The 21,675-nt window shown below is 42.1% G+C and overlaps 1 non-coding gene across 1 annotated transcript; it reads left to right on the forward strand.

Annotated features, from left to right (window-relative positions):
* Positions 1-1,075: 1,075 nt before the first annotated feature.
* LOC122442735 lies at positions 1,076-1,182 on the forward strand. Its single transcript, XR_006269731.1, has one exon. It is a non-coding gene; the product is annotated as a U6 spliceosomal RNA (small nuclear RNA).
* The last annotated feature ends 20,493 nt before the right edge of the window (positions 1,183-21,675 follow it).

Here is a 21,675-nt window from a genome sequence, read left to right on the forward strand (position 1 = left end):
TTTCTTGGAATTTGAAGGACAAGAGCTACAAATGGACACGTTTTTCTCCCCTGATTCTCAAGCTGCCTGCTAAGACCTGCCAGGGAGTGGCTAACTTCTGTGCCCTCCCTCCTGCCTAATTTGAAATGTTCAAACATTGAAGGGTAAACATCATGCTTTAAGCATTTCTGGTCACAAAAATTATGTCTGCTTGAAGCCCACTGTTGAGACAGTTTTATCACCAGAATAATTAATGTCTTGACTGGGCTACTCACTCCATATTGCTTCTGGCTGTGAATTTTGATTAGATGTTAAGAGAAGAGGATGTCATTAGCAGCTCACCAGAGATGTGGTTATTCAATTGCTAGGAAACCAAATAAGGTGTTTTGAGGCTGACTGTGTTTGTTTCCCCCCCTTTTGACCCAGTTGGTTGGTTGCTGGTATAATAAAAGTGATGACCTTTGAGCTACGTTAGTAACAGACTTGGCTAGGATGTCAAGTTTATAAGCTTACGTCATCAGCTTCTGTTCTCGGCACTCTGCCTCTGACCCTGGAACTACTAATCACATTACTGTAAAAGACTCTTCTCTTGATTTATCTTTGCATGATGACTCCATCCCTTGGTTCCAAAAGAAATTACCACCACAGCTTGTTCTTTTGGTTTCCTTGGAGCAAGGTCAGGGAGGGTCCAGTGATGGTGGTGCTAGACTGACTTCCTGATCACCCTCCAGGTTATCACTTGAAAAGAATTTCATTAAAACTATCAACTTTTAAACTCTTCTGGATTAAACATTGGTACATAACACTACTTCAGCTTGCATGTAGAAAATTGTTAGGGAGTGAAATCAGTTATTGGAAACCCAGACGCCAAAAAGTGTATGCTCTAGAAAGAAGTGGGGAAAATGCACTGTCTAAGCTGGGTCTTTCTTCAGAGAAAGCTGTGTATGAAGATGGATTTGTGGCTGTACATTCATATTTGTCAATATTTTATTTATGCATATTTTTGTTCATTATCTAAATTGTGCACTTAAGCATATTTTTAAGTAATACTATTCTAGTTCAAGAAAGACTTTTTTGATTCTTAAGACTTTATGTTGTGCTTGCTTGGGCATCACATATACTAAAATTGGAATGATACAGAGAAGATTAACATGGCCCCTGGACAAGGATGACAGGCAAATTTGTGAAACATACTGTATTTTTAAATGTACATCAACAGAAAAATGCTTCCCTGGTGGCTCAGACAATAAATAATCTGCCTACAGTGCAGGAGACCTGAGTTTGATCCCTGGGTCAGGAAGATCCCCTGGAGAAGGGAATGGCAACCCACTCCCACTCTAGTACTCTTGCTTGGAGAATTCCATGGACAGAGGAGTGTGGTGGGCTACAGTCCATGTGGTTGCAAAAAGTTGGACTAGAATAAGCACATCAGCATTTACAGCCTGGACAACATAATGTCCTCCTTATGAATATTCTGAACACAGGAATCACAGGGACAAAAGTTGCTGCTCACTCTCTGGGGAAACCCTGCTGAGGGCTTGAGTCTGAAAAGATGATGGAGCTCCTGATGGTTGCAAAGAATGAAATTCTCCTGTTCGAAGCCTGAAGGAGCCAGGGTATGTACAGAATATTCCCCTTTCTCTGTCTCCCCCACTCCATTTGGCTGGTTGTCAACACAAGAAGCTTTGCCCATTCTAAATATGCTGGCTAGATCAATAATTGAAATGAATGTGCTGCTGCTAATGTAATAAAATTAATAACAGACGAATTACTCAGTATTGATTCTCAATTTCCTTATGTTAGACCATTTCCATATGAATGATTGTTTTAGGAGAGTTAATATGGACCCATAGCCCGTTCTGAAATGTAGCTTTACATACACACACGTGCCTGCCTATGTGTATATATACATGTTGCGTGTATGCATGTGCATAAGTATGTATATATATGTAAAAACATATGCTTTAGATATATTTTATTTATTTTTCTTTAATGGTTCCTCAAAGAAGGGGCTGATTGTTGTTGTTCAGTCACTAAGCCGTGTCCAACTCTTTGTGATCCCATAGACTGAAGCATGCCATGCTCCTCTGGCCTCCAGTATCTCCTGGAGTTTGCTCAAATTCATGTCCATGGAGTCAGTGATGCTAGCTAACCATCTCATTCTCTGCCACCCCTTTCTCTTTTTCTGATTATGGGAGAACAATCACCTGGCTCTCCTTGCCTTGAGATGCTTGTTGTGCATGAGGTTAGATGTTTCTGCATTTTCTGAGCCAGAAGAACAATCAGAGTACATTCTCAGGATGTAAACTCAGAGACATGCCTGGACAATGTGAGGAGGCTGCTTGTCACTGTGCTGATCTGACCACACACGAGAACTCCTTAGTCACATGATGCACAGAGGGAGTGGATACACTTGCTGTGTAAGAGGAGAGCAACCGGAGGAGGGACAAAGCCCAGTGCTCTGCTTCTAGGACTGCCAGGAACACACCTGCAGTGAAGAGTTCAGTTACTAACTGTTGCAGCAAAACAGGTCTTCCCTGGTGGCTCAGATAATAAAAAGTCTGCCTGAAATGCAGGATACCTGGGTTTGATCCTTGGGTTGGGAAGATCCCCTGGAGGAGAAGTGGCAACCCACTCCAGGATTCTGGGAAATCTCATGGGCTATAGTCAATGGGGCTGCAAAGAGCTGGACACGATTGCACGATTAACACTTTCACAGCAAGGCAGGACACACACACAGGGGTCTCTCAGCAGGAGGGAGGAAAAGTGGGTTCTGTTGGGGACCACATGATCTTAGAAACAGATCCTTCCCTAGTCGAGCTCCAGATGAGACCCCTTAGTTGTGACCTTGTGAGAGTCCCTGTTTCAGATACAATGTGTTGTACTTCAAGTACTATGGCTTTTTAAAGTGACTCCATATTTCCTCCCATAACTTATAGCAGATTTCTACTTAGTACCTTAAGATATTTAAAGAAATTCTTTATATGTGAACCTGTGATAACCATCCAGTCTGCTGCTCTGAAAGGCAGATAGGGAATATAAAGAAAAAGGCATTATTTATTTCATAAAGATTTCCCTTCCACCTGTTAAATGTTACAGTAGAGTTGAAGAAAAAAAAAGACCAAACTAGGACTGTTTTGGAATTCTTTCCCTTAAAATGAGTGTCACTGTCTCTTCGTGTCGGGTCACTAGATTTAACCCCCCAAGAAAGAGTTTGCCAGATATATCAGCACAAAGGCTTTTTAAAAACTTTACATTTGGAGACAGTATAATAAATATGCATGAAGGTAGGATGTTTGATTGACACTGAGTTTGGTCTTTCACCCTCTTTGTTTACTGGTAGTCATTGTCCTTTTTCTCTGATGCTTTACTTGATTGAAACTAAACCAGGAAACTATAAACAATTTTTTTGTTTTAAAACACTGGGCACATTTCATCTTCACTGCCTTCCACAGGTTTGTTTGTCTTGCTGTGACCTTGAGTAGAAGAAAACATTTCCATTTATCAAGTAGGAGGTGACAAAGTCATTCAAGGGTCACATTCTCAGGGAAAAAGTGCCATCTATGTTGTATGACTAGAAAATAGATATCTCAAAGTATTTTATTACCTGTGATTTCCTGCTAATTAAAAGAAATATTAATCTGCTGTGGTTCAATGGTAAAAATTCGCTTTTGTGCATGTTTAATGGTGATGAGTAGAAGCATATTTTGATCATGACACTTCATATTGAATTAAAATACCATTCCTCTCAGAGGGTGCTGAAGCGTGCCCTTCTCTGCAGGCATGAAGCTTTCCATAAGTAGGAATTCTTATTAAATAATTTTCTTCCCTCCACTCCTTCTGGTCTGTGCATTTATTCCATCCCAGGGACAATTGCTATTGAAGTTGACAGGTCCTGAGGCAGATTGGCAGAGCAACCTTTTGTTTCTGTCCTGACAATTGCATTTCCTTTGAATGAACTATTGTGCAGGGCACTCTACTCTGAAGGACCTGATCAGTTTGCAGCAGGTGTTAATGTCCACTGGAATATTTCACTAGACAGGATTGGAGAGTGAAGTCAGACTAGTCTAGTTGAACTTCCAATGGAGAAAATGCAGGGAAGCCATTTCCTTCCAGCTCTGAGAATCTTCTTTTCAGTCCTGTGAACTCAAATGAAATAAATAAATCTTGAATGTTAGTCAACAAAGTGAAGTGTCTGCCTCAAAGCATTACAGTCGTGGTTAATTCAACAAGATATCTTCCCAAGATCTTCCACAGGTAACATTCCACAGGTGTTTGATTTTTGCTCCAGTGTACTTTGCAAATGTGATTTACCTGGAAACAGCCATTTCACTATGCACATTCGCTTTCTGCTCCACTTTCTGAGTCCAGTGTTGCTTGGCTTTCTTTCAGCCTTGTTTTTCCCCTCAAGAGCAGACTGAAGCCTCGGAAGCCAGTCTGCTAGCATCTGGAAAAGAATGATGAATCACTGTAGGCTTGTGCCACTCCCACGGGGAAGGGTCCATGGAGTGTCTTACTTTCCAAGGAAACATTAACTTGCCAGCTGATCTTTACCTTCCTTGGGGATGCGGGATTCGTTTGGTTAATGTTTATAGATTCAGACGAGTGCATTTCTTACAGCTACATTTGTCACTCCCTGTTTGAATTAACACTTTAATTTTGTTTGTTTGTCTTCAGTTATTAGGCTAAACCTCAGTGCCTTCAGGAACCCCTCTGCATATCCCACTGTTACTTTAATGTTGATGAAGAGGTCATTGCATCTCATTGATTGCTTCTCCCTGGCTTCCTCCACGTCACGAAAGAGCACAGATGGGAGTCTTCAGCTCATTAGAGGCAGTGCTTTGAGACCTCATCAATCTAGTCTATTTTTACTTTAGAGATGCCATAAGAATTTCTGCCCCAGAGAGCCTACCTTTATGGCTTTGCCATCGTGCCTGCACCCAGGTGAGACACTTCTAAGTTAGTGAGACAGAACCGGGAAACAGACAGTCTTTGTGGGATGAACAAGATCGCTTGAGGCACCAGTAAGAATCAGGCAGTAGATTTATAGCCTGCCTACAGTTATTTAAGTATACACACACAGCTCAGACAGATCGATATTCTTGAAACACAAGCTAGTGAGTGTTTTCTCTGCTCAAAATGGAGGCTAGATTAATGGAGAGCTCGATTTGTCCAGATTTAATCTCCTCAAGGCAATTAAAGCAATTTTGTGTTTTCTACTTTAGTGCTCCCCTGAACCGACAGCATCTGGACAACTTTAATTACCGTTTCAGTTCAGTAAAAATGCACAAAAACGGCAGGTTTGGGGACTAAGAGTGACTTTTTCTCCTACTGTTTTTCTGATTTCGTGACTGTGGGGTTTTGGCTTCTTATCTGTTCATGCTGGTGGAGGTAACTGCATTTAAGGCTGCATGTGCTCCTGGGAGTGTTGGACACGAGGACCCTGAGGGATGGTCACTGCGGGGAAGGTGGGACGATGGATGTTGGGGTGTTTGAACTCTGCAACATTGTCAGTGGATTCTCTTTCACATCCTCCACTCAACTCAGATCCTCTCTCTCAGTGTCACCTCCCAACCAGAGCTTCTGTGCAGTTTTGGGTAGTGTCCTCACCTGGGGCACCATTCTCTCTCCACTGCTGCCTGCCAACCACCCTGCAGCAGGGGTTAGAACTGTTTGCGTTTTCTAGAAAGGATGCATTCAACCCTAAAAAGACATATAAAAAATGTTTAATTACTTTCTATTGGCATATAGTTCCTTTGCATTGTTGTGTTAGTTTCCACTGTACATCAAAGTGGATTAGCTATGTGTATACATAGATTCCTCTTTTTTGGATTTCCCTTTCATTCAGGTCACCACATAGCACTGTAGAGTACCCTGCATTGTACAATAGGTTTTCATTATTTGTCTATTTCATATATAGTGTCAATAGTATATATGTCTCAATTCCAGTCTCCCAATTCATCCCACCCCCATTCCTCCTTTGGAATTCAGAAGTTTGTTCTCTACATTTGTGACTCTATCTCTGCTTTGCAAATAAGTTCATCTGTACCATTTTTTCTAGATTTCACATATATGCCTTAACGTATGATATTTGTTTTTCTTTTTGAATGTTATTAAATTCAAAGAACTGTTGATCAACGACATCAAACACAGCTGACAAGCATGCATGTATTTATGTGATGGTAAATTCAAATCTTTAAATTCCTAATAATGTTTAACTCAAGAATATAAAGTATCTGATGATATATTTCCTTGTGGACATTTTACAACTTTAGGTACACATCAGAATTGCCTTTATTCATTGAAAATTAATGAGATTCTGGCTAGATAGAAGGCATGTTATTCTTGGCTCTGTGACATTTAAGGACCTTCCTTTAAATTCAGGAAGTACTTTTCTTTCCTTTGAAGCCTCATCATCTGTCAATAGCTTTTGACATCCTGTTAGTCATACATGACTGTATATCATTCATTTTTATTTCTATCTGCTTCTCCTAAATTCTCTGTCTTGAGTTCCTGCACATTTTTAACCATGTGGAAAAGTTCAATTCCGGAGCAAAAACCTCTTTCTCTGTAGGACGGTCCTCAGTTTTTCCCTAGGGATAAATTGCCTGTGTTCTGTGCAGAAGCTGTTCATTCTGTAGTGTAACAGAACAGCAGGTGTGCTCTGGAGTCATGCCTGGATTTGAGTCTCTGTCTTATCCCTTATCAGCTGTTTGATACTAAGCCAATTACAAAAACTTCTAAGTCTTGTTTCCTCATATGTGACATGGAACTAATAAGTTTATATTTAATATTTTACAGGGTTGGTGTGAAAATTAAATGAGATAATATATGTGGATTATTTATTTCATCTCTCAACATACTGTGTGTATTTGGTATGTGCTGGTTGTTGTTATTATTACATTAGAATATAGTTAATGATGTTTCTTCAGTAACCTCCCGAGATTAAGAATTCTTTGGGGAGGGCACCATTTCTTATTCAATTAGTCATAATCTTTATCCAACACATAATCTTGCACACAGTTGGATAGTAGATGTTCAGATTTTTGCCAAATAACTTATTTAACAAACAACTTCTTTGCTGGTCATCACTGTTTTATTCAACTTAGACCATTATTTTACTAAAATAAAATTTACATTTATAATTTAATTATTTTATTATGGCTAAATTTATAATTTAATTAAATTTATTTCAACTTTGAATTTATTAATTTATTAAAATAATTTTTATTAGTGAACTTTGGTGATATCACAGGATATTATTTGGGTTTAATGCACATATTTTATTCATGAATACAATTCTGACAGCTTAGGATTGTTAAGAAATTGGAAAATAATTACATGGATTTGATATTTCAAATGCTTAAAAAGACTTAAATAAGAAAAAGAATCACAAGTGATTGTAATTTCAACAAGGAAATGGTCAGTGAGATTCAGTGTACATGTCCTTATCCCAAACGTGTAGTATTTTGAGAGCAGAGGGTAGCTAAACATCAATTCCTGTCAATTTTTTCAATGGTTTCTAGAATTTATCTCCTCATTGTCACCAACACTAAACCCCTAGTTCAAATGATCATCAGCCTGGACTTCTGTTGAAATCTTAATTTGTGTATGTGCATCTACTCTACATAAACACATCTGCTAGAGTGGATTTTTCAATATGAAAATTTTATCCCCTCACGTTTATGCTTAAAATAACCTGCTAAAATAGTTCCATTAAAATTAAAATGAAAATATCTTGATTATAAAATTAACACAAGCTATTAAAATGTACAAAATTATAAAAAAGAAAAATAAAACATTTATAACAAAAATGCTTATTGATAAAGCTGTAGTATACACATTTTTAGATATTATTCTGTGTATACCTAACATATACATGTATTTCCAAATTAGGTGATTTGTTAACATACTTCTTGGGTCAACCTATTTTTTTTCAACCTATTTTTTTAAACTTACTAATTTATTATGTATATTTTCTATATCAAGAGCTTATAGGATTGATATTATAATGTTTGATGGCTGTGTACCTCATATTGCTGGATTGTAAGGTCATCTGCAATTTTTGTCACTGTAAGCAATACTTTAGGTGTATGCAAATTTGCCGAGTGATGAATGAATATTATGTTGAGGAATTGTTGGTAATGCATATGTCATTTTATAATATTATATTTTATAGAAGATAGGATTAATATTCATAAAACTAGAAAAATCATGAGATTTATCCCAGGGATACAAGGATGGTTCAATATGTGTAAAACAATCAATGTGATATACCTTATTAACAAACTGAAGAATAAAAATCATATGATCATCAATAGATGCAGAAAAAGCTTTTGACAATCTCAACATCTACATATGATAAAAACTCTCAAAAAAGGGGTATAGAGGGAATATTCCTCAGCATAATAAAAGCCATATATGACAGTTCAGTTCAGTCGCTCAGTCGTGTCTGAATCTTTGTGACCCCATGAACCGCAGCATGCCAGGCCTCCCTGTCCATCACCAACTCCCAGAGTCTACCCAAACCCATGTCCATTGAGTCGGTGATGCCATCCAACCATCTCATCCTCTGTCGTCCCCTTCTCATCCTGCCCTCAATCTTTCCCAGCATCAGGGTCTTTTCAAATGAGGCAGTTCTTCGTATCAGGTGTCCAAAGTATTGGAGTTTCAGCTTCAACATCAGTCCTTTCAATGAACACCCAGGACTGATTTCCTTTAGGATGGACTGGTTGGATCTCCTTGCAGTCCAAGGGACTCTCAAGAGTCTTCTCCAACACCATAGTTCAAAAGCATCAATTCTTCGGCACTCAGCTTTCTTTATATTCCAACTCTCACATCCATACATGACCACTGGAAAAACCATAGGCTTGACTAGATGGACTTCTGTTGACAAAGTCATGTCTCTGCTTTTTAATATGCTATCTAGGTTGGTCATAACTTTCCTTTCAAGGAGTAAGCATCTTTTAATTTCATGGCTGCAATCACCATCTGCAGTGATTTTGGAGCCCAAAAAATAAAGTCAGCCACTGTTTCTGCTGATGCCCCATCTATTTGCCATGAAGTGACGGGCCTGGATGCCATGATCTTAGTTTTCTGAATGTTGAGCTTTAAGCCAACTTTTTCACTCTCCTCTTTCACTTTCATCAAGAGGCTCTTTAGTATTTCTTCACTTTCTGCCACAAGGGTGGTGTCATCTGCATATCTGAGGTTATTAATATTTCTCCCAGCAATCTTGATTCCAGCTTGTGCTTCCTCTAGCCCAGCATTTCTCATGATGCACTCTGCATACAAGTTAAATATATGACAAGGCCACAACTAACATCATCCCCAACAGTGAAAACCTGAAAGCATTTTGTCTAAAATAAGGAACAAAGCGAGGATGCCCACCACTTTCTTCTCAAAATGTTAGTTGCTCATTCATGTCTGACTTTTTGCAACCTCATGGACTACAGTCCGCCAGGCTCCTCTGTCCATGGAATTCTCCAGGCAAGAATACCTGAGTGGGTAGCCATTCCCTTCTCCAGGGGATCTTCCCAACCAAGGGATAGAACCCGGGTCTCTTATACTGCAAGCATATTCTTTATCATCTGAGCCACCAGGGAAGCCCTTCGTCTCACCACAAGGCTATTCTTCTGGGATGCTGTTTTCTTCCCAAGATTAAATCCACATTCTAGCTTCTTATAAACAGTTTCTTCTTTGACAGAGCATTTCACAGTTGAAACTTTACATTGATTCATAAATTATTATTTTATTAATGCCTATCTCCTCTACTAGACTTTAAACTCTATGACAGCAGATATCAAGTTTATTTTGCTCATAATTTTGTCTCCAGAAGCTGATATGGTGCTTGGTATATAATAAGTTCTCAATAGATATTTGTGGAGTAAATGAATAAATGAAGGTAAAGATTGTGATTCTTCAATCCTCAGATTACACCAACGATTCCAGTTTTGTTTAAATATGGTCACTAAACCAGGACAGTCTACAATGAAAGAGGAAGTCTAAATGAGTAGGTTGGCAGCTAGTATTCAAGTCATTCTTAGAATTAATATAAAACACATTATCTTTTCCCCTTGGGGAGAGTGGGAGTAGCGAATTCTTGGTGGTATTATTCACTGAGTTATTTGATATGTTACATTTATTCTTATGGGAAATTTAAATGCCTATGATATGCTGAGCATTAGACATAGCATATAAAAGACAATTTGATAGTACATTAAGTGCCCAGTTTTCTTTCCTCATCTTACTTTTATCAAAGCTTTTATGAACTATTATCAGAATTAAAATGAAAGGAATGCTTTTTAGGATTATTTTTAAAATGAAAAATTCATGAGTTTTATCTTTGTGCCATGGAATTAAAAGATATTAGAACTAGGAAGAATTTTATAAATATTCTAATACTCCCTCTTTAATTTACAAACGAGAAAATTGAGGCTTAGGCTGATTAAATGATTAATTGAAGTCACAGAGCTGGGAACTTAAGCCCAAATTTCTAAAACCCATAAGAGATTGTATTCAATTACAATGTGTTGCTTCCATGGTATTTCTCTATTAGTGCGATGCATACTTATGAGAGGCTTATTTTTACTATGTTAAAAGGAATGGTGGTGCTTCTGGTCTGCACTATGATGCAGTGATGGAAATCAGATGCATCTTCCCAATGCAAACAATCATGGAGCCACTGTTTAGGGACTGGATGAGAGGGCACAGTGCTGTGGTCCAGGGAGAAGGGACTCTCAAGAGAGGAGCCTCACACGCCCCCAGCTTTCTCACTGGAGGAACTTTCCATTGCTCCATGTCCTAGGGCAGTGAAGCCCAGGTCCAGGCGTGATGCTGGGTGGAGCAAACATAGAACAAAGTTCAGGACCCCTTAGGCTGCTGGAATATGAGGAACTGGCTGTCAGAGAAGAAGGCACATGAGAAGGAGTTTGCACAGGAGTTCCCTTGAGTCTTTGGCCGAATACTAAGTCCTGCAGGCACAGGATGGGACTCCTTGAAGGTGGGCAAAGAGCAGCTGCTCTTGCTGCTTGTGTCTCAGGGTCCCACAATGTTGAGAGACATGACAATTTGAGAAGCCATCACAGGCATCCAACTAGATCCCAGCAAGACCAGAGTACAGGGTGTGCTAGCCTTAGAGTTATTGTTCTGTTGCCAAGTCACGTCCTACTCTTTGTGACTCCATTGACTGCAACACACCAGGCTTCCCTGTCCTTCACTATCTCTCGGAGTTTGCTCAAACTCATGTCCATTGAGTTGGTGATGTTATCTCACTGTCTCATCCTCTAACACCCCCCTTCTCCTGCCCTCCATCTTTCTTAGCATCAGGGTCTCTTTCAATGAGTCAGTTCTTCTTATCAGGTGGCCAAAGTATTGGAGCTTCAGCTTCAGCATCAGTCCTTCCAATGAATATTCAAGGTTGATTTCCTTTAGGACTGACTGGTTGATTTTCTTGCAGTCCAAGGGTACAGTAAGGAGGCCTAACCAAGCCTAAAAATAAACACTAACAGAATAAAGCTAATTGGCTCAGTATTCTTCTAAGGAAGTTGACAGAAGTTAGATTCTGCAAAATAACATCAACAATTTTCAGAAAGCCATAAAAATGACCACATCCAGAGATGCTGGCCTTAAAAATAACGGCTTGAATACAGCAACTGTAAGAGTATGTTCAAGGACTTAAGGGAAAAGGGGACAAAAATGGTGACAAGATGGGGACTCTATTCAGAAGTCAGTTCTTTGGAAAAGAACCAAATGAACATAGTGTATCTGCCAAACATAGTATCTGAATTGGAAATTTATCTGATAGGCTCAACAGAAGATTAAACGGATTAACAGAAGGAAGGTTAGTAGGTTTTTAGAAAGGGTGATGGGAACGGAAACCCGGAGAGAAAAGTGACTGAGAAAGGGAACAGAGGCTGTGGGCATGTGGGTTAACACACCCGTGACTAAAGTGCCAGAAAGGGATGTTGCAGTGGAGCAGCATATTGAGGGAATAATGGCTGCAAATGTTCAGATTTAATTAAAAAAAAAATCAACCTATAGATTTAAAAAGCAGGCCAAACAGACGCAAAGCAAACCAGGTCATTTTGGATTGACACAAACCAAAGAGCAAGGGAAAATATTAAAATCAGTCAGAGGAAGAGAGCAACAATGATAAAAATCAGAGTTGATCTGAAGTAAGAGTTCATAGTTCTGAGGTTTCAGTAGAGCTGGGCAGAATATGCTATTTGAATAAAGAAAAACATTTAAAAAGTGAGAAACCAAATAATCCTTGAGGGCAAGTAATTTGTCCCTTTGAGCTTGCTAATTTTTAATCGGTCCAGTATAATACGAGTTTGCATTCTTACTCTTTTTAGTCTTGAAGACAGAGGAGAGAAGAGAAGAGATCTAATAGTTGGGACATCTGATTTTATCTACCTGTCCACCAACCTATGAACGCATGTACATATATATGCATATATTGAAACAATCCTCACAACAACAACAGAATCAGTGCTGAACTTTCATCAGAAACAAAGCAATTCAGAAGAAAGTAGAAAGACCCTTAAAATGCTGAAAGAGAAAAGAAATTATGAACCTAGAATTCTATATCTGGCAAAATATATAACTTATTCACTTTGTTGTGCAGCAGAAACTAACATATTGTAAAGCAACTATATTCCAATAAAAAAATTTTGCATGCAAAAAAAAAAAGAAATTCAAATTTCAATGTCCAGCAATAAAGTTATAGGGATACAGCGATAACCAGTTGTTTAAAAAATCATTCTAACCCTAACCCACCCCCACCCCCCATAAAGGCCAAATAAGAACATTTCAGATTAGAAAAAGCTGAGATCATTGTCTTTAGAGGCCTACACTACATAAGATCTAAACAGATGTTTCCAGTGAAGAAGATGCCCTGGGGCTAGGGGAACAGATTCGCGTTTCCAGCTCAGGGTTCTGTGGATACTGCATCATTATTCCGGTTCTGGCGTCTCTTTCCTGCCACACTGGTTTTGCAACATTACTGCTCTGGTCCCTGCTGTGTGACAGGAAACAGTGAACTGAGCTATCCTCTGCAGACCCAGCAGTGAGGGGCCTACTTTGCAAGTCACAAGTGAATGTTTAGAATATTAAATCCAGTTTAGAGCAAGTGCTATTACATGTGGAAACTTCTGGAGCAGAGGTCACAGAGGAAGACAAGCTGTCCAGGCTCCTTCAGCCACATCGGTGGGTGGATCTTTCGTTTGTAAAGCACTTCTCACCCCACAGTCTGCATGTGGGAGCTTTACTTTGGAGGCTGACACACCTATGTTTCTACCTGTCCATGCAGGTGCAGGGGGCTCAGAGGTGAACGTGCACTATGAGGACCTCAGAGCCCCGGGTTCCACAAGTGCTTGGTCCCGATTGCATGCCCCTCATCACAAGGGCACAGGGGTCAGCCCCAGAGGTATTTGTGGGAACCATAGGAGGTGCCGCTTGGGTGGCTCTGACCCCCATGCTTCCCTGTGAAAATTCCATCTGGGGAAGCTGCGCTTGGTTGCCCGAACACCGTAAACTAAATGAGCCTTAAACTGCAGCGCGGTCCTGCAGAGAAATGATGGCGGCAGAGCTTCACATGGAAACAGAGAAAGTAAACCTGCGTGAAATGAAACATCAAGAAGACAAAGTGCTCTCGGTGGAGTGAAGTGGAGAAAATGTTAGACCTGGAGTCTGAAGGCCTGAGCTTGAGTCCTTCTCAGCTGACTTGTGACAGCTTACTTCATTTCTTTCATCCCCACTCCCTTCCATCTGCAAAGCAAGATGTTGGTCTAGACAATGTTTAAGCAGAAATCTAAGCATTCCTTTAGTCTGTGTGGGAATGGTTCAACGAAAGAGATTATTTGACTGTAAATTAATAATTAAGACTCAGCTCTATTTGACAACAGACAAAACAGTCTCACTAAGTGACTATTGGATGCCTGGGTTTTATCTGTTTACTCGTAAGTTGGATGTAACACATTCAAAGTGACACAAGAAATGTTCAGTTGTGTTCATATTTCAGACAGTGTTCACATTTTTTCTAACATACATGAAGGATGTGGTCCTTTTCTCTCGCCACAGAAAGTTTTAGGAGGATGGACGAGAGTGAGGTGGGTGTTTTGCAAATCCTGAAGCTCTGACAGGCTCTGGCGTTTGGGAATTTCTCCAGCCTGGGATGAGAACTGTTGGATGTGTGGAAGCCTCAGGTCATGTCCCAGGACCTGTGGCCGTATCTCAGAACTGCGTGTGGAGGAAACTCAGGTTTGTCCTCTCCTGTTGGAAGACCCATGATTAGATGCTTGGGGCTGCATTAGGCTTCCGGCTTCTCACGGCTACCCTGTACCTTCAGGGCAGGTGCAGCGTGTCTCGACTCTATGGACAGGTGCCCTTTGGCTTCTATCCTGTGGGACTGTAGGGTCACCACAGACTCACTGGCCAGTGGATGGAAGGTAGCAATGGACAATTTTCCCCCTTTCTTACCCGGGGGAGGTAACCTGAGACGTCTTTCACAAGGGCCTGCCTCCTGAGATGTTATTTCACCCAGTCCTGATGACGGGTTAGCCAGAGCAGGGGCCTCCTGCACTACGTATCCTGGTCATTAGCTCTATTGTGCACACCGTTTCTTACATTCCTCATTTAATTCTCTCAGCAACCTGATTTAGCATTTTAAGTATGAAAACATGGACACTTAGAGAAGAAGATAAGTTACATGCCTCTATTCACACAGCTAGTGTGTGGCAGTCGTTGTTCAGTTGCTCAGTTGTGTTGACTCTTTGTGACCCCCATGACCTGCAGCATGCTGGGCTACCCTGTCCTTCACTGTCTCCTGGAGTTGCTCAAATTCATGTCCACTTAGTTGATGAAGAGCTTGCTTCAAACCTAGATTCAATCTAGGACATGCAGAGGGTGGGAGGCTTTTCTTGAGCCCTGCCCCGCATCGGGACTGTGACCAGGCCATGCTCCTTCTCTGCAGCCCCATCCTACAGCATCCTACAGTGCAGCCTATTCCCAGGGCAGCCCCTCCCCTCAGCCGGTGGGGGCCTCACTGCCCTCTCTTTAGGCCTGACTGAGCCCACTCTGCTGTGAGCTGTCCTGATGTTGACCCTTCCTCAATCAGCCCCTGGAGCCAACCATCTGTTTCCTGCCACAGCCCTGCCTGGTGCAATTTAGAAAGATGTCTGATTTGTTTAAGGTATGAATGTTGTCCATTTTAGTCATTTAGATCCATACAGGCATCTCTAAAATATCACCTTTTCTCAACATATTCAAACATATAATCTAAAGAGGAGATTATAAGAAAGAATTTGAATTGATGTTAGAAAGAGAAATGATTAAGAATATTCTCCTATGTTCCCTTCTCTTTTAATATCCAAAGAGTGACTTTTTACAAAACCCCGTGTTACTGAATTTCATAGCTTGCCATGTAATCAAGGCCAGTGTGGAAAGAGGAAAGTTCCACTGTTAGAGCAAAAATCTCTCAAAAGCTTTCATTCCGAAATGAGTCATTGAGACTGTCACAAGGCTTTGTTGGGTACAATGCTCTGAGCAAGTACAAAATAAAAACAGCAGAGGAGGAAGCTTATGGATGAGCTCTGGTCTTGGGGTTTTTCCATGGGAAATTGATTTATTCTTCACAAGTCTGTAAATTCAATTATGTCCCTGACTTCCTGTATTGATACAAATGCCGCGGATCCAGGGAAGGCTCAGGCAGACACGACTGGCGAACGTTGCCCATTTTTCTTTCTCAATGAGATGAGCTAAAATTGCATTACAGACGACTCTGCTCCGAGAGCCCATGCATGCATGGTTTCTCTGCTGTCTGGAGAAACGTGAGGCTGTGCAGGCAGCTGCTCTCCTGACCCACCACATAAGTCCTGGCATCTGCCTGCCAAGCTGTGTCTATTCCCGCGGTCTCTGCCAGCTGAGATCTGAAGAGACTGTCCTGCGCCTCTGTTTCCTATGGATTAAGACGTGGTTTGGCTTCCTGGTGGCTCAGTGGTAAAGACCCCGCCTGCCAATGCAGGAGATGCAGGTTCGATCCCTGGGTTGGGATGATCCCTTAGAGAAGGAAATGGCAACCTACTCCAGTATTCTTGCCTGGAGAATTCCATGGACAGAGGAGCCTGGTTGGCTACGATTCACAGGGTCGCAGAGTCAGACATGACTGAAGCAACTTAACATGCAATCAAAGTTTGGGCTTTATCCCAGCAAACATATGAAATAATTCTTAGTGAATTTGTTGCTTGAAGCTTCCTTACTTTTCCACTGATCAAGTGGAGAATTTCTAGAACTCCCAGTATTGCTGATAAGCACCCGACCCCATCCCCTTTCCTGCCCTGTCCGCTCCCCTTGGTCTTCCTGTGACGTGACCATCATCCGACTCTACCTGGTGACAAAAGCTTGTCCTCCATGGAGTTGCCCACAGGATCTCATCACAGCTCCTGAGGGGCCCCGTCTAAGACAGTCTTTGAGGGGAGACAGGAGAACATAGCCCATGAGAGTGCAGGTTCTAGAGTGAGACTGTAACCGAGCAGGACCCCAAGGGGCCTTGGGGGGAGACAGGCCTTCCCCCACATCCTCTGCTGCAGCTCCTCTCTGAAGTACCTAGATAATAGTATTTGATGCTCTCTGATATTATTTGATGCTATATAGTTTCCTAAGTTGTTTGCAAATGTAAAAAAACACCTCCCTCTCCACCAAATGGAAGACGTTAACTACTTGACAACCTTGAGCCCCAGGCCTCCTGAAGCCTAAGGACTGATGATGTTCTTTCCTCTGATACCACCTGCTGCCTCCCCATCAGGCAATCAGAAGATTGTGCACCAACTGATCACACACCCTGAGACTCCCTCCCTCACCTGCTTTTAAAAACGCTTTGTGAAAACCTTCAGGGAGCTCTAGGCTTCTTAGGGCATGATCCACAGTCTCCTTACCCAGTTCAGCAGTAAACCCCACTCTGTTCTGCACTTCGATGTCACAGTGTGCCTGGCCTCACTGTGTGTCGGGCACACGGACCTGCACTAACAGGACATCCTGGGCGCAAGGCTGTCTCCACCACGTGGTGATCTTGTGGCCTCTGGCAGGTTACTCACCTTTTCTAGGCTTCGGTTTGCTCCTGTGGAAAATGTAAATGGTAACAAGTTGAATACCTTAGCACCTAAAGCACTTAACGCACCCACGGAAGATATTCGCTGCATCGCAGCTCTGAGTGTTTCTCCCAGGACATCAGAGGCTGTGGGACCCCAGCCTCGGTCTCCTTTCTGGGAGCTCCTGTGGTTGGATTTGGCCTTGTTCATGGACCCAGACCCGGTGAACCCACGAGGGGCCCCAAAACCAGATGCTGTGCTCAGTTCTTCATTTTATTTTTACCAAGACGTCTCAGTCAAGTGTCAGGAACACTTATCTTATTTAAGATAAGAATATATTTATATAACCAACAAGAAAAAACGCAGTGCAGTGAAACTGTAATATTTTTCCCCAAGTAGTCCATCAGTGGGAAGAGCAAGAGAGATGGTAGTCTGGAGTGGGAATCTGGAAAGGAAGGTTCCTGGGCCCAGACATGAGGGCTCAGGCAGGAGCAGGGGAGGGCTCTGGTTGGTTCAGCCCCATAACAAGACTTTGGCACTGAAAAGTCCACATCCCGGGAAACCCTTAGCAGCAGGTCTTCTGGGACTGTCAGTCACCATGAGCATCATGGCCCTGTGGCCTCCATCTCCTTTTTGGGAGCTCCCATGGTCATACTTGTCCTTGTTCATGGAGAAAACGGGTGATGTGCAGCTGCGTGGGTAAGTGTGGGCAAGTCCCCAGCCTGACTATCATCCTGGTGTCTGGTTTAAGACCCCAGGTGTCTGCACCTTCAAGCCTGAGGTTTAAGAGGTGTCCGCACCTCACAAGCCTGCTCTCTGTTCTAATGAAAACCAGAGATTATTCTATTTTCACTTTTTGTATCATTTTTTAAAGATTCTCCATATAAGCAATATCACATGATATTTGTCTTTCTCTGACTTCACTTTGTATCATCATCTCCATCTGTATTGCTGCAAATGGCATTATTTCATTCTTTTTGATGACTGAGTAATATTTCGTTGTATATATGTATATATCTTCCTTATCCATTCCTCTGTTGATGGACACCTAGGTTGCTTCCATGTCCTGGTCATTGTAAACAGTGTTGCAATGAACATCGGTGTGTCTATATTCTTTTGAACTATGTTTTTCTCTGAATATATGCCTAGGAGTAGGATTTCAGGGTAGCTCTATTTTTAGTTTCTTAGGAAACCTCCATACTGTTCTCCATAGTGGCTGCATCAGTTTACATTCCCACCAACAGTGTAGGAGGGTTCCTTTTTCACCACATTCTCCAGCATTTATTGTTTGTAGGCTTTTTGACAATGGCCATTCTGACTGCTGTGAGGTGATACCTCACTGTAGTTTTGATTTGTATTTCTCTAATAACTAGTGGTGTGGAGTATCTTTCGTGTGCCTCTTGGCCATCCACATGTCTTCTTTAGAGAAATGTCTCTTTTGGTCTTCTGCCCATTTTTTTGATTGGGTTGTTTGTTTTTTTCATATTGAGCTCCATGTACTGTTCGCAAATTTTGGAGACTAACCCCTTGTCAGTCTCATCATTTGTAAATATTTTCTACCATTGTGTGGGTTGTCCTTTCATTTTGTTTATGGGTTTTCTTTGCTGTGCTCTATTTTTATTTCTGAGTCATGCATTATTTTATGGATATTATTACACAGTCAAAACAAATTGTACTTTGATGTTGTTAGGTAGTCAGAATAGGGAAAAGAAGTTCAGAATGGTGGTGGCTAAAAGACCTGGAAGGGAAAAGCCTGCAAAAATAGAACAAAGGAAGGTCCGAGGACCAGAGTGAGAACCTCAGGTAAAACAAACAACTCTCCTGACTGGCCCAATTTACATAAGACAGGCCCAGGGACAGAGAAACATATAAAAAGAGGAGCTAAAGCCCTCTTCTCTCTCTCTCCCGCGCGATGGGGCGATCTTCTTTTAGCGTCTTTGGATCGACGTGCCCTCATGCCTTGAAGGTGGACTTTCCTGTTACTATCCAAATAAAATAGAGCTGTAACACTGAGCTGTAACACTGATTTATTTAAGAGCTACAACACGGTCCGTTCGAGACCTGAGAGCTATAACACGGTCTGTCCAAGACCCGAGAGCTGTGACCCGCTGAGGGGGCTTTAATGTCCGTCACTCCAAATTTTTGTTGTGACGAGACAAAGAACCGAGGAGCATACACTCGCCTGACATCTATGGTGCCGTGACTCGGATTTAACCTGGCTGAAACAACCTCTGCGCAGAAGAGGCCAAGCGCAGCAGGAGCCCAACTCAGCGAAGCTCCCGAGGTAGAAGCGGAATGTGAAGAAAACCCAGTGCAGGGGAAGGCCTGTAGTGCTTGAAACCGGGGCAGTGAAAAACGAACTCAGCAGAAAGCCCGCGCTACTCAGTCTCAGATTCCAGAAGACCTCCGGTTAAGGTAGGAGGTCCTCGCTGCTATGGCTGGAGGGACATGCCTGACAAAATCTTCACTCCTTTACAATCTCTCGTTACTTGTTTCCTCGAACCCCCCATGAACAGGCGGGCGGCAGTGAGTGCAATTGAGGGACTCTGGAGAGACTACTCTTCGGTATGTCCCAAAGGTACTATCTGCTGGGCCCCAGTAACGGTTACCCAAGCCGGTGGGGTTTCTTCTGTCCCTACTCTTCTCTGTGCCAAGAATCAGGCCAATGGAAACTGTGAGCACAGGTCAGATAGCTAGCAAATTTTCCAGCAGGCTATGAAGGGGATTCCTTGGCACATTTTTCCCACTGCTTTTTCCTCCTGTCCTTCAGCTCTCTCTCCCAGGACGCGAGCCTGACCAAAACCCAGGATGCCCGGCTCAGGCTCTGAGGTCTTATTGCAAAAATTCAGTGAGAGACAAAGCGATAAGTGGGAGGTGGATTTGCTAAAATTCAGAGAGGAGATCGCCCCATCGAGCGGGAGAGAGAGAAGAGGGCTTTAGCTCCTCTTTTTATATGTTTCTCTGTCCCTGGGCCTGTCTTATGTAAACTGGGCCAGCCAGGAGTGTTGTTTGTTTTACCTGAGTTTCTCACTCCGGTCCTCAGACCTTCCTTTGTTCTATTTTTGCAGGCTTTTCCCTTCCAGGTCTTTTAGCCACTGCCATTCTGGACTCCTTTTCCCTATTCTAACTACCTAACAATATTATAAAAGTACCTTGAAGAAAAGCAAAAGTAAAGAAGAAAAAATTTGGATGCAGACATATAAAATAGATGCTAGCCCAGTACCCAACAACATAACAAGTTATCTTTCTGTGGAGGTCTAAATACAGAACAATTGTGGGTAGGATTGTACTAAAACTCAGAGATCAGGTGTAACTGGAAACAAACTGCCCAACAATAAAGTCAGACTACAAGTAATTTCCTTAGTATTATGCAATCAGATCCCAAAATTACCCTCTAGCTGAATTCACAAACCACACTGTTGTGAAGAAAGACCTCATGCGTGGTAACCTGAGGTCCCTTGGCCCTTGCTTGGGTCAAGGCAGCTTCTCCCCTGAACTGCACTCTTCCAGACAGGCCTCCGATTGACTCCAAGCTGCAGCTGCTCCCTGCCCCCAACCTGGGGCCTCATCACAGACTGATGTTAATGAAGCTGCAACAGCCGCCTAGGAAGTCCCCCTGGGAAATCACGGTAAATAAGAGCTGGCCTGTTTAGATCATAATTTACCTGCTTAATGGGCTCTGACAATCCCTGTGCTTTCATAAGCCAACTGAACTACCCTCCTCATCCAATTTTCCTTGAAAAATGCTAGCTCACACAAAAAATTATCACAAAACAACAAGTTTCCAAAGGTTTTATGCTAAGAACCCTGTTGGGAAGCAGATTGGCCCTGAAAACTGGACTTCATTCCTTTCAGGATTGCTGAGCTGTGAAGGTGGGTGAATGCTGGGCAGTGGGTGGTCCTTCTGCCTCAGATCAGCCTCACTGCCCACGAAAAATTGCTTATGCAGCACTGGAGTGACCTCTCCCGATTATGGGTCCGGAAGATCCCCTGGAGGAGGGCATGGAAACCCACTCCAGTATTCTTCTTTTAAAATTTTTATTTATCTTTACTTTTAGCTGTACTTGTTCTTTGCTACTGCACATGGGCTTTCTCTAGTTGTGGAGAGCAGGGCCTACTCTCTAATTGTGGGGCATGGGCTTCTCATTGCAGTGGCTTCTCTTGTGTGGTTACTGGGCTCTAGGGCACAGGCTCAGAAGTTGTGGCGCATGGGCTTAGCTGCCCTGTGGCATGTGGAGTCTTCCCAGACTAGGAAATGAACCCATTGCAAGGAGGATTCTTAACCACTGGACCACCAGGGAAGCCACCACTCCAGTATTCTTGCCTGGAGATTCCCATGGACAGAGGAGCCTGGCAGGCTATAGTCCACGGGGTTGCAAACAGTCGAACATGACTGAAGTGACTGAGCATACACACAGGTTATTGATTAAAATTTTTCTTTTTTATTATATCCATTTGAGGCTATAAACTTACATTTAAGCACCATTTTTGCTGCATCCCACAAATGTTAATATGTTGTGTGTCTGTTATCATTCAATTCAAAACATTTTATAAATTTACTTACAATTTGTTCTTTGATCAGTGGATGACTTGAAAATCTGTTGCACAA

This window comes from Cervus canadensis, chromosome 5 (assembly GCF_019320065.1).
Source record: "Cervus canadensis isolate Bull #8, Minnesota chromosome 5, ASM1932006v1, whole genome shotgun sequence".
Classification (NCBI taxonomy): Eukaryota; Metazoa; Chordata; class Mammalia; order Artiodactyla; family Cervidae; genus Cervus; species Cervus canadensis.